This window comes from Triturus cristatus, chromosome 12 (genome assembly GCF_964204655.1).
Source record: "Triturus cristatus chromosome 12, aTriCri1.1, whole genome shotgun sequence".
NCBI classification, from domain to species: Eukaryota; Metazoa; Chordata; class Amphibia; order Caudata; family Salamandridae; genus Triturus; species Triturus cristatus.
The window spans coordinates 495,014,974-495,028,336 of record NC_140595.1 but is presented as its reverse complement, the minus strand read 5'-3'; the positions used below and the strand labels follow the sequence as shown (position 1 = coordinate 495,028,336).

Sequence of the window (13,363 nt, the reverse complement as noted above, 5' to 3'; positions counted from 1 at the left end):
TTAATGTATTTGTTTAATTATTTTTTTAAAGGTTTTTAAAGGAGCCCTGCGCCTGGACTGCAGAATGCCTCTACCCAAACGTCCTGCTCCAATGTCTTCCTTTCTCTCTCTCCTGCTCTGGATCAAAGTCTGAAGATGGAAAATCAGCCACTGTCCCAAAAAAAGAGTGGGTGTCCTGGTGTCCACCAAATGCAACCACCTGCCCAAATTAGGCAATAAAAAAGGTTTCTGAATCAGTTTTATTTGGTTAATAACTTATAAAAAAAACATATTAATGGATCATTAAAATACATGAAGCATGCCACCCAAAACGTCACTAAAATATCCCTCCCTGCTGCCTGCTCAAATGCCAATCAATACCGCCCTGTCACAGCTATAGACACAGAAATAAAGGCCACCCCATCAGCAGCACTGTAGTATTTTGCTCTTTATCGCCACAAAATGAAACAAAAAACGCTATCATATCAAAGTCTAATATATATTGACATACAACCTCACTAGGCAGTGACATCTGCACCAAACCAAGCCGCGGAAGTCTGCCACATGTACCGAACTGAAGCAGAGTAAACTATCGCCTGGAATGAAACACAACTTTACCTGCACTGAAAACCAGCGCAACACCCTGCCACCTGCGTCAAATGCAGCGTTGTGCTGTCGCGGGTGCCTGGTGGCCAGGAATCAGGAATATATGACGCACACCAACAGGCGCTTTATGCTGGCTACCAGAATGCCGTGCAACATTACATGAAAAATGAACAAATGCTGGGCTGTGGGATGAAGCGCTATGCCAGGTAAGCAAGCCCACTTCTTTCTTAGGCCAACATGCCCATCCCTGATGCCCAGGGAGGGACAGCCAATCTGCTCCCGTCCAGTGGTAAAATCTGGCTGGCCCAAATTTCACAGTTGCGCCGCTGAGGCCTCTTTCTGCGCCCTGCCACTGGCACGGCCAGCACGCCACGCACAGGCAGGACAAGGGGTGTTTGGGGGGCAGCTGACGGAAGGGAAGTCAGCCCCCAGGCAGATTGGGAGGGTGGTGCAGTCCAACGACGGCCATTTTGTATTGGGCTAGGATATAGCTCGAAGCAGACCCACAGAATACATAGGGGAGTAGGTTGGGCTACCAGCCACCATTTTAGGTTTAGGTGACCTGGTGGCTGGTAGTGTGAGAGTAGGTTTGCAAAATGTTGTGTTGTAGTTGTCATGGTTTGGTTCGAGGCCTCTGTAGTACTTAAAAAGTGTACTCACAATGAAAGAGAACAACTTGATGGTGGCTGAGGCGATGAGGCCTGGAGGTTGGACCTAGTGTTGTGTGGAGAATTGTTTGCGCTCTGGCTCGCATTGTGTTTTTGCCTGTCTGGGGTGTCTGGTGGCCAGGAATCAGGAATATATATGACGCACACCAACAGGCGCCTTATGCTGGCTACCAGAATGCTGTGCAACATTACATGAAAAATGAAAAAAATGCCGGGCTGTGGGATGAAGCGCTATGCTGTGTTATATGGTAAGCAAGTCCAGTTCCTTTCTAGGCCAACATGTCCAGCCCTGATGCCCAAGGAGGGCCAGCCAACCTCCTTTTGTCCAGTTGTAATATTTAGCGCTGGCCCAAACTTCACAGTCGCGCTGTTGAGGCCTCTTCCTGCGCCCCGCCACTGGCACAGTCAGCTCGCCACGCACAGGGAGGACAAGGGGTGTTTGAGGGGCAGCTGACGAAAGGAAGTAAGCCCCCGGGCAGATTGGGAGGGTGGTGCAGTCCAATGAGTGTCATTTTGCATTTGGCTAGGTTATAGCTCAAATGAAGCACCACAGGATATATAGGGGATTAGGTTGGGCTACCACCCACTATTTTAGGTTTAGGTGACCTGGTGGCTGGTAGTGTGAGAGTAGGTTTGTAATATTTGGTGTTGCAGTTGTCATGGTTTGGTTCGAGGCCTTTGTAGTACTCAAAAAGTGTACTCATGACGACAGAGAACAACTTGATGGTAGCTGATGCGATGAGGCTGCTGAAGGAGGCCGGGAGAAGCGTTTGCGCTATGGCTCACGTTGTGCCGTGGCCTGTCAGGGGTGCCTGGTGGCCAGGATTCAGTAATATATATGACGCACACCAACACGCGCTTTATGCTGGCTACCAGAATGCCGTGCACCATTACATGAAAAATTAATAAATTCTGGGCTGTGGGATGAAGCGCTATGCCATGTTAAAAGGTAACAAGTCCAGTTCTTTCTTAGGCCAACATGCCCAGCTCTGATGCCCAGGGAGGGACAGCCAGTGGTAATATCTGGCTGGCCCAAACTTCACAGTTGAGCCCTCGAGGCCTCTTGCAGCGCCCCGCCACCGGCACAGTCAGCACGCCCTGCACAGGGAGGCCACAGCTAGTTGTATAATTTATGATTTTGTCAACAGCAGCTGCCAACATCAGGCAGTCCCTTTGATAGCGATGCACACGCCAGAGGCCACGACGTGGCATGAGATGAGATGCAGTAAAGCGCGACCTTAAAATAATGTCGTTCTAATCCGACAAGATGTGAACGCAGTGAAAACGAATGTATACTCGGAGTACCAGAAGGTGTATGCGACAAGCATGCTTCCTAAACTCCCAACACCCTCTCCGCGCATAAACCAGGAAAGAGGCCCACGCGCGCACAAATGGAAAGTAATCCGACGGAAGGCTCGCGCCCGCAGACGGCACTTCCATCCATGTTTTGAAATCATTAGTGCAGCCCAGACCGTCTCCCACCACTTCTCACCCCGTAAAACAGTCAGGGTTTCGCGTTGCACTGTGGCATTTCTTAACCAAACAGCAGCTTGTGGGAAGCAGATACCTGCGGAGCCCGACTTCTGCCGCCCCTTTCTGCCCCCCCCCCCGAGTAGAAAGTATTTCAACCTCTTTTTTTAAGTTCCCTAAAGCACCCCCAACAAATTGATAATTGATTATTGAAAACTTTTCTTTGAGTGTTGCAGAAAACGAGGCCAAACCGAAATTCCCATTACGCTGGCGTAGTTTCGCGTAATTTAATACATTGCTCGTCACACGAAGTTCCGCCCTTCTGCCTCAATTTTACAATGGAAGCACAGGAACAACACGGGCACAGGCCACGAGTGACTGTTGTTTGTGGCACTTGTGCCTTCTATGCTATTTTTGGACGTGAGGACACATTTCACACTGAAATGTGGCGCCAAGTGTTGGCCGCTGCATTTTGCTTACTTTTGCCTAATTCTTGAAGAATATTGCATTATTATGCAAATAACCAGGGTCGTGCTGGCCTACAAGGTAATCAAATCAGACAGTGCCAGAGGGACTGATCTGATAGATGTGAGTCTTTTTGGATGTCTGCACGCCTGTTTTGTAGTCTGCTGGCTCCAGGTTTTACTATTGGAATTTCCATTATATTACCACAAATATTGCCTGCAACAAGGTAGAATCCACGCAGTCTCCCATACCTTGCAAAACACCTATACAACATGTCTGTCCCAGTTCAGAACTGCCATATTTGCAAATGTGGGTCACTTTTTTAGTTATCTGGGGCCGTACTATGCATACGGCGGACTTTCCCTGTTTGCACCACGTTGAACCTTTCAAAAAGTGCGGCAAGCACAAATAAGGACAGTGCGTCCTATTGCAAAGAATGCACTGCCCCCAGGGCAGGCACAAACTCAAGCTGCCCTGGGCGCAGCACATTCAAGTGAAATACGGAGTGGCTGCTTCAAAGCCACTCCATGTATCACAGTGCAGGTGGAATGCCACCTGAGAGATTTCACCTTGCAGGTGGGTGCAGTGAGTGATGCCCCTTTCTGCGGGTGGATATCTGAGGAGTCCATGGGGATCCGCTTTCTCCCCTCCAATGGCTGCCTTTAGGAGGTGCACTGAAAGGGCATGTTTGCCTCTGCACTCGCATCCCTACTACGGCACAGGAGAAAAGTGAATTCCTCATTTGCTTGGGGCCACGCTCCCATGCAAGTGAGGGAATGCCCTCTCATGATAACGGGGGCGCTACATGTGCGTCAGCAATATCAGTATTACAGAAGGGGGTGCACATGCGCCTGCAGCCCCTTCTGTAATATCATTTTGATCCAGGTGCGCACAAAGTAGCACATATGCCCATTACGGCCCTGGGACCCCAATGTATAATACAGCCCCGATTCACTAATGGGGGCCACTGTTATTTGATGCTCTGGCCAATTTTCTGACCCAGTGCGACTCTGCAAATAATGCAAATCCTGCTCACTCCCTACAAAAAACCTGAGAAAGTTACATTGAAGGCTGGCTAGATACTTTGGGACTTATCACCCCTCATCTAACCCACTCAGATATCTCCAGTGCATTCTTTGCAGCGAAATCTTAAATTCACAACCTGGGCTTTGTAGATAACCAAGTTATGCCACTTGCTGTTAAGTGGCATCAGTTGCCAACAACTACTTCTTCTAATTGCCCCAACCAGATCCCCCACAACCCTTTTAAACGATTGCAATGTTTTGTACAACTGTCTTGCAATGGAATCTATCTCCCATTGCAATTGACACAGAACTCGACAATTGTCTGTGGTTATATCTTCAAGTTTTAACTATTTAGTGAGTCATCCATCACCCAAGTTATCTGCATCACGGATTGACTTGCAATGACTGATAATTGCCTTTATAATTCACTGTGACTATATTATTTTATCATAGAAGACCTGGTTATCTACCAAACTCCTCTTTGATAAAAAAAATCTTTTAGTCTGATCAGATTATTTCTGCACACGTCCTGCACACTACAGTCCCTCAACCTTATTCCTTGACAAAGAACATCTAAAATTCAGTACGGTTTGAAATCACCTGTTATATCTTTCTTGCGTTTATGTGTTCTGCTCACCTTTTTAGGTCAAGCCTGGGCAGCGCTGCGAGGCCTGCTGTATTCGAGTATGGAATTGAAGTCCCGCCCACTCTCCGCCCATATTTGTAATTGGCTTGTGTCATTGCCCTTCATAATTTCTGGCTTCTGATTCATTATTAGGCTTGTTAGTACCTCCTTAGTACCGCCTTATCTTCATTTGTAGCCTCCCATGAGGACTGGCCCTTTTACTTCGGATGTTACACTGTACGTCTTTTTTAGTCTGTAAGCACTATTTTCATCATGCGTTCCTGCAACATTCAGCGTGCCATGCACGCTTTAACTTTCTGAGTAGCCCGGGTCAATGGCGGCCGCTTCTTTGAATAGGACTCACATTTACAAGAGTTTGAGCTACTGGCATTGTAAATGACAATACCTTTTATGTATGAGTTAATTAGCAAAACAGATAAATAAAAGGCATTCTCATTTACAATGCCAATAGCTTAAACTCTCACAAATGCGAGCCCTATTGCATTGCTAATGCTTGTTTAGGTATGCCCGTGAGACACCTTTATCTGTCTTCTTAGTCTCATGTAATAATAAAAATACACACATTTATACAGACAGAATGGCTATTTATCAGTATTCTTCAGCCACTGGTCTGCTCAGGTGTCACACATTTTGCTTCCGCCCTCGACAGCATACAGCATGGAGCAATATGTCCATTCGCTTAAGCCATTGGCTCTCTCAAACTGTGATTGATGGCATCGTTCCCAGTCACATTTACACACCAGCCTAAAAAGAAGTGCACTTCAGTGCCAGAGTTGCAAATACTTTACTTTGCTTATTTGTTCCCAGTCTTTATCCTTGTTTTGTTTGGGTTTAGCCACCTTTGTGTGTCTAAACTATATCTTCAGGTTACAGAAATTGTAAGCCAGGTGTATTTTCTTTGCATCAATAAGACACTCATATACTTGTTATGTGTACTGAAATCAAAATGAGCATCTATACCTGTTCTAAGTACACCTGCGCTATGGGAAGCACCATTACTGTTATGTAAATGTGATGTGAATTTTTTTTTTTAATATAAACTTTTTTACTGCAAGCATATAACCTCTATCATTAAGGGGAGTCATGTTTTCTTTCTTTCTTCTTTATATTTTTTGTGGCATAGTCTTGCGATAAAAAAATCCTCACATCAGCTTGCCCGGGCCAGGAATGTTGGTTTTCCCAATGATTGCTGCTGTAAAGTGATTCCCCATATGGCGAGTTAAAAATGTCTTTATTCATAATACCCATAGAGGTATTTTCCAAGTAGGTGAATATATCTCTGTTTATTTTCTTTGCTGTAATGCATTTTCACGGAGAGCAGTATTTGTCAACTTCTTGTTAATAGGCAGTTCAGAGTTAACTCTGGGATAGGGGTGGTGCGCGCCATCTTATTTCGAGGCCCAGTAAGGCACGTATTTTACATTTCACCTTGTGGCATCCAGAGTTACGAGCATTTTTGGAATAAGTTAGGCTTAAAGAACGTGGGCGTGAACAGAGGTCTTCAAAGCTTTGTGGCACCAACATCTGTTAGTATTTAGAGAACACGAGGCAGACAAAAGGTTTGTGTGGAGGAGGTGGAATGGAAGGAAAGGGAAAAGATATTAAATTCTAAAGTTTGGCGCCCCAGCTACAGACCGAACAAAAAAACATGTGCTCAGCTAGTTTGCTTTGATGTGGGACCAGGGCCTGCCTGGGATGTCATGAAAAGAAATGTGCATACAAACTGGTCAATGTACTGCAAGAGAGGGCAGGGTGCCCTAGCCTGAAGTGGTTGCTAAGAGTCCTACAACAGAAAAGCTTGTCTGTCTTACAAGAGCTCTGTTCTAAGATGGCCGGCGGTTTTTATCTTTGCCAACATGTAACCCTACAAACTTGAAATACATTAGACGTATAAAGTCACTACACACTACCAGAATAATAGGTTGAAAGAAATAACGTAATCCACATTAGAGTATGGTAGTTGCCCCCTTGAGGCAGGGGCGAAGCTAAGGGAGGTGAGGGGGAGTAGTCCGCCTCGGGTAGCACTTTTTGGGGGGTGGCGGGTGAGGTAAGCAAATCCGGCGCACACAAGGTAAGTGGTTTTCTTTTTTTAAATTTTATTTTCTCTCGTAGTCGTCTCTCGACTCCCCCGTCCTGCTCTCACCTGCACAGGCAGTCACTGGGCGGCAAACTCAGGGACCGATCCGGGCGGCAAAAGCTCTAGCTACGCCACTGCCTTTAGGGCCCACAGCGTCCTGCACAGATTACATTACTTTGGGAGCCTTGGTAATTAACTTCACAAGGTTCTAAATTATTGTACTTTTTGATGAGAAATGCATCTGTCTCCCATTGATGCCAGGAGTCAAGCTCAGGAGGCTATGCTGCATCCAAGAGGCACCCTTGTCGGCATACTTCTGACTTACAGAGCCAACGCTAGCCACACACTATGGACACAAAATTATTGATTAAACAGTAAAAATGCTCTAGAGCAGGTTTCCATGCTGCTGAGGGGCACTTCCAGGGTAGATCCTTAACTTACCTCAACCACTCTCACAGTAGCGGCTGGTGTGCGGGCGGAGTGGTGAGCGACAGAGCGACTGATGACGGGGAGGTGGAAGGCGAGGGAGGGGAAATGGACAATAAGAACAAATTAGGAAAAAAGAATTGCCTGCTGCCCATCACTCTTTTTCTACGTTTCCTCAGTGCAGCACAAGCTCCCAGACTCCCCTGCAGCCAATCATGACATTGATCTCATGTTTGGAAGCAACACAGCTGGGTTGGAGACAGTTCAGTATGCATGTCGGTTTGGCTATCCTGAGGCAGCTGGCTAAACCGACATGCGCACTGATAGCAGTGCAACCATCCCCTCTCGTCACTGCCCTTGCAATGGCCCCACCCCAAGACTCAGACCGCCCCTTTAGATTCTGAAAAATAAAACTGTAATAAACCCGTTTTATTATTCACGTTTTGAGGCTGTCATTTGGGACGACGCTCCTCCGCCATAGCGGACCAGCGGCCACTGCCCTATTCAAATCATTTGACATGAACTAGGAAGTGTACTGAAGATCACAAGCTTCCTTCTGGATGCTCTCTCTTTTGAAGTTCTCTCTCAAAGAGTAGGACTACGTCTTCACCATCTAATGAACTTACTTCACATCCTTCAGATACTTTTGGTATATAATATACATTAAAGAACCATTCGCACGTCTTAGGTCACATTGTTTTCAAGTTGACTTTAATAAGGAAGCCATTAAGAAGAAAAACAGGCTTCAGAAATGTTCTGAGAATTCTGATTATATGGATCAAACTGTAACATTCCCAATTTTAGATAAGAGCTTTTTCAGCAGTGAAAAAGTGACAGGTAGTGAATATACACCCTACAAAAAACATCTTTTGATACATAGGACAGCAACAGATGCAAACTACTTGGATTTGTTACCTTCATGATGAATACAGACAGCGTTTGCCTTATGCGTCCCTTGATTATATGCACAGGCACCTAGCTGTGGAGTTAGGAATCATACATCCATACTTATCTTTGTATACTTTCCTTGTCTATGTTTTCAGGATCTATATTTTTGCAACGATATTTTATCAGCGCGATATGTTTGTAGCTGATATCCTGACGTTAACGCAGTAGCCTACTGAGGTGCCAGATGCAATGGACTATTTATAAAATAACATGCAATGTTTGCTGGTTGTGTGCTGTGTGCTCAGTAGCTCTGTTTATAGTACCATAAGGCTAGAACTAGTACAGTATAGTGCGATAAAATAACACCTGGCGTAATGGCACTAAACACGAATGTCAGTGAAGCTTCCAAAGTACAACATCTAACATATGGTAGCTATGCTTCAGTATATACAGTTCAGAAAAAGGGATAATTCATGCTGCAGAATCCACAAAAGGGACCAACAATCAAAACAGTCCAATATTTCCACCATCAACATTTTGAGGTGGGCCTGAAAGCTGCTAGCCTCATCATAAATCCCAATAACTAACAGTAACCAATAACACTGAACTAACCATTACCCTTGCATCCTGCCTGTCGTAAAGCACTTCGACGCCTCGTCAGGGGTAGTAAGCGCCCTATAAAGGCAATTACAATTGCAATAATATTAAAAGATGTGTCCTAAGTATCTTTTCATGTCCCACTGCAGAGTGCTGGTGGAACGAGCAGCTACCTTCTGTTCAAAGCAAAGGAAAAGAGTGAGTCCCTCTTGTCACTGCCTGGTCTTACCACATGGTTTTGAGGACCGCTCCAGGTGTGGCGGAGGTTGCACGCAGGAGCTGGGTCGGTGGGGGGGTAGGAGATGTGCATGTGGCAGTTGGTGGGTTAGTATGTAGCATGGGTAGAGGCTGTAACTAACATCATGATGTATTATGTTATTGCCACTAATTCATCGCTTTCAGCCGTGCAGCATTTTCATCTGGTTGCCATTTTGTTAGAATTCAACAAGCCATCCTTTGACCATGCATAGTGTTTGTTGATAATTGGTTATGTTTGGGTCAAAGGAAATTTGCTTAACTTGCTTTGAAATAGATTATTAGAATTTATTTGAAAGGAGAACGGTTTTGAACAATGAAGAGCTTTCTGTTGTTTTATTTGCATGGATGGGTGTGCTGAAGGATTTTCTTTGCATGTCTCTTGCATGGGGGTCATTGGCCATTGCTCAGCTAGCGTGTAGTGCTTTCTAGGTCAGCATCCCTACCCAGGGCGGCTTGAAACCACAATATCATATTGTAAAGATAGTGCGACAAAAATATTCTGTCCTTCATATTGCTTACAAAAAAATAGAGTTAATACTGAAAAATCTACTCTGAAAGAGATGATAGTGTTGTAAACGATGCTCAGGGCACAATATTTGTGTCATTCAGTATTTTTATCTGTGCCATTCTGACAAATTCCCAGATCCATGTCTCGCGATGAATCCAGCACGTTTCTTGCTATCGTAGTTTCGAATGGGACCAGCCTTTTTTCGGGACATCTTACAGGCATATGGAAAGTGCACATGTTTAAAAACTGGAGGGATGCCAGGAGGCCCTCCCCTGAATAAACCACCAGCACAACGCGGCTTATCTCTTCTTTTGATGTACTCACACTCTTTTCTGTAACCCGCATTACTAAAGATTCCCACCACAAGCATCTGTGTCCATTCTTCTACAAACATCTCAGAAGCAATGATACGGTCCTGTGCCATGCAGCCATTCATGTCTAGACACTGTAATAAACCACTTATACATTATTTGCAGCTGTAAATGTCTATGGCGCTGTGGCCAAACAAGGGAATGCGCCCCCTTGTCTCCTCTTTGATCAGGCTGTTGCGCCACTCTCAGATTCTCACACTAAAGTGAATCAGTAAGGTAAAGGATTTGAATTTGCAGTCCATGAGAAATAGTTTTCCGATAGAAACAGCCCTATCTTTGCTAAGATATAGATGCTGGTGTGGCACCTTGGAAAAAGGGCACCCAGCCCGAAATGCATCGGGGAATAGTCTAGAATTTGGCGACCTGCTTGTATTCTTGTATCTGTTTGAAAAGTCTTCACTTACTTTTGGAATACATCAACACCATGATCACATTATTTCATATGACGTAATATGAAAGAATAAAACTTACGAATAAAACCTTTATGGTTGAAGATTACAAATTATTTGCTTGAATTAACTTTCGGAAAACGATTTCATCGTTCTGGAGTGCTTTAGATTTAAGCCCTTCCCGTCGAAGGGTATTCTACATACCTTGGAAAAAGGGACATCCTGAATGTGTAAAGGTGTACTGAAGGGAGACATCCATTACAACGCAGGCATTACAACGCATGAAGGCACTACTTCAGTTCTATAGACCCAATCATAGCTCAGTCATTGGCTCACTGTCCAAAACCCCCTTCAATTTAAGTCTGAGAAAAGTAGTAAAGGAAACGGCATTGGCAAAAAACAACCCTAATAAAAAAGGGTGATGAACACTTGCGATATCAAATTGAGCAAGGAGTGTTCCCACCCTAGGCAAGGTGACAGATATATTGCCACCATCTCTCCCTAGTTATGTGGCCACTTCTGCTAACTATAGGGCCAATATGGAACCTATTGCTGCAGGTGTCTTAGAGAGCTGCAAAGTTTTGTCAGCCAAGATTCAAAGATGAGAAACAGGACACTTAACAGTGTTTGGAATTTTACATTTCACTTCACAAGATGCCATGGTTTCGTTGGATTTCCCAATCCTCAGGTGGATCAAAGGTTTCCACTAGGCACGTGTGTTCCAGTGTCTGCCTTCTCAAAGAATGTCCCACCAGAGGAGAGATGTCCTATCAAGGAGCATTCTGGACTGGAAACACAATGCTTAAGTGTTCACATCTCCAGCAGGACTAGGAGCACTGCATTTCTAGGTGTCACTGATAGACAGCTTCTAACTGTCTGTTGTCGAAAGACCTTTTATGAACCATAGGAAAACTTGCAGTGGGCTTTCCTGGCTTTCTTGCACTGTCATTTGTTTGCATCTTATGCCATGAATTTCCTTCCACGTCTTGTGCTTGTCCGTCTGCAGTAGAATAGCTTCTTTACCATCCTTTTGATTGGATGACTTGTATCCTTCACTGCTCTCATTCAGGGAACTACTATTTTTTTCATTTAGGGGGTGAGGCAGACTGCCAACTTGGGTTAAACAAATCACTACAGCAGGTAAGTTACTCTTAAAGGGAAACTAACTCGCAAACCTAAATGGGAGGGTGCAGGGGGCAACAGAACACTACCCTGAACAGGCAGATCAAGCGTACTTTTTGGTTCGCAAATCTTAGACTTCTGGAGTAATGGTATAGGACAAAAGTTTTAGACAGTTGGCTAGGAGTCTTGTAGTATGAGGCTTTTGTGGACGAAGAAGAGCACTTTGAAGTTTACTCTGTCCTTTATGGGAAGCTACTGGAGACCTTCAAAGGCAGACGTGATATGGTCATGGCAATTCAGGACAAAAATAAGCCAGGCTGAATGGATTTTGAACCCTTTGGAGATTGGGGAGAGAATTATCAATCAGACCTATACACAGGCTGCTTCTATAGTCAAGCTAGGAGTTTGGCAAGGATAAAAGCAATTTTTGAGGTAGATGGAGGAGGGGAAAGACCATCGCAGCAATCAAAGATGATTGAAGGGGGATTTGGTTAAAACATTTGTTTAAGGTAGGAGTTTGTGCTTACTGGCAAACACAACACCAAGGTTGTGAGTACTGGACTTACGTTACGGAGGAGAGCCAAGGGGCACTGATCAAAGTGAGATGAGGTTTGGCCAACCCCATGAGGAGGATCTAAGTTTGGTCACCGTTCAAGCTAAACCAGTTTTCCGGCATCAACTGGTGATTGTAGGTGAGGCAAAGGAATTACCTGGATTGGTTGCAAGAATTGCTGTATAGCTTGAGGTGGAGTTGTGAGAAATCAGCACACGTGTTGGCTATGTCATAGAATTCGTGAATCTTAGTGAGAGGATACATGTAGACACTGAAAAGCACTGGTAACAATGCCAAGCCTTGAGAGACACTGCAGGTGATGTTTATGAACCAAGACACAAAAGATCTCAGTCTGCCCTAATGGGGTCAATTAGATATGAAAGCGGTAAACCAGGTGAGTGCAATTATACTTATGCCAACAAAGCATAACTACATTGTGAGTAGGATACAGCAGTTTATGTTACCCAATGCCGCTGACAGAACTGGGAGTATTGGACACAAGGAGTCCAAAGAGCTATGGCACTCTTTCTAATGTTTTGTAGTGTTCATTTGTTTCCTCTTAAGTCTGACTGGAAGCCACTTAGGATGACTTTTATTGTGAGACTGGAAGGGAGTTACTGGGAGACAACAGTTTCAAGAGCCTTTACAACACAGATTCTTTAGCTGGTAAAAATCTAACTGTCTGATGATGTTCTTTAGAGGGCGGGTGTAATAATACAATGTGTAGAGAGACTGAGAAATTGATTCCCTGATAAGCAAATAGTTGAAATATCTGGGGGATGAAAGAGTAGTACAAACTGAGAACATTAGCTTTGAAACGCCACAGTTATGGGTGTATTTCGTCAAGGCAGAAGTATATTTTTCACATCATCTGGAAGGAAGATGGAAAGAAAGGGGCACGTAACGGACAATCATCAGACCACTTCCCAAAGATGGTGATGCCCTGCCTTACAGCAGGGATGTAACTGAAAAAGATTTCAATAGAGGGTGTAAGGAGTTTAGACCTAAAGCTTGCATATAATAAAAACAATAAATGCAAAGTAAAAAAATGTCCATGTGTAATCTCAAATTGCACTGATGGAATCTATGTTAAAGTAATGGAGAGAATGATAGGTGCAGCACAAACAGGACATGTTACAACACAAACATTTACAACGCATGCTCTTACAACGCGTTTTTACATTGCAACATCCATGATTTTACAACGCATGCCATCACAACGCATTTTTAGAAACTACATTTACAATGCATACCATTACAACACATACCATTACAATGTATAATAGTTTTAGGGCAACAGTAGGGTAAGTGTTGG

General features: G+C 44.4%; 1 protein-coding gene across 5 annotated transcripts in view; it reads right to left on the bottom strand.

Moving 5' to 3' along the window:
- The window catches only part of NKD1 (NKD inhibitor of Wnt signaling pathway 1), a 209,712-nt gene that overhangs the window by 102,153 nt on the left and 94,196 nt on the right, over nucleotides 1–13,363 (bottom strand). The window lies entirely within an intron of this gene.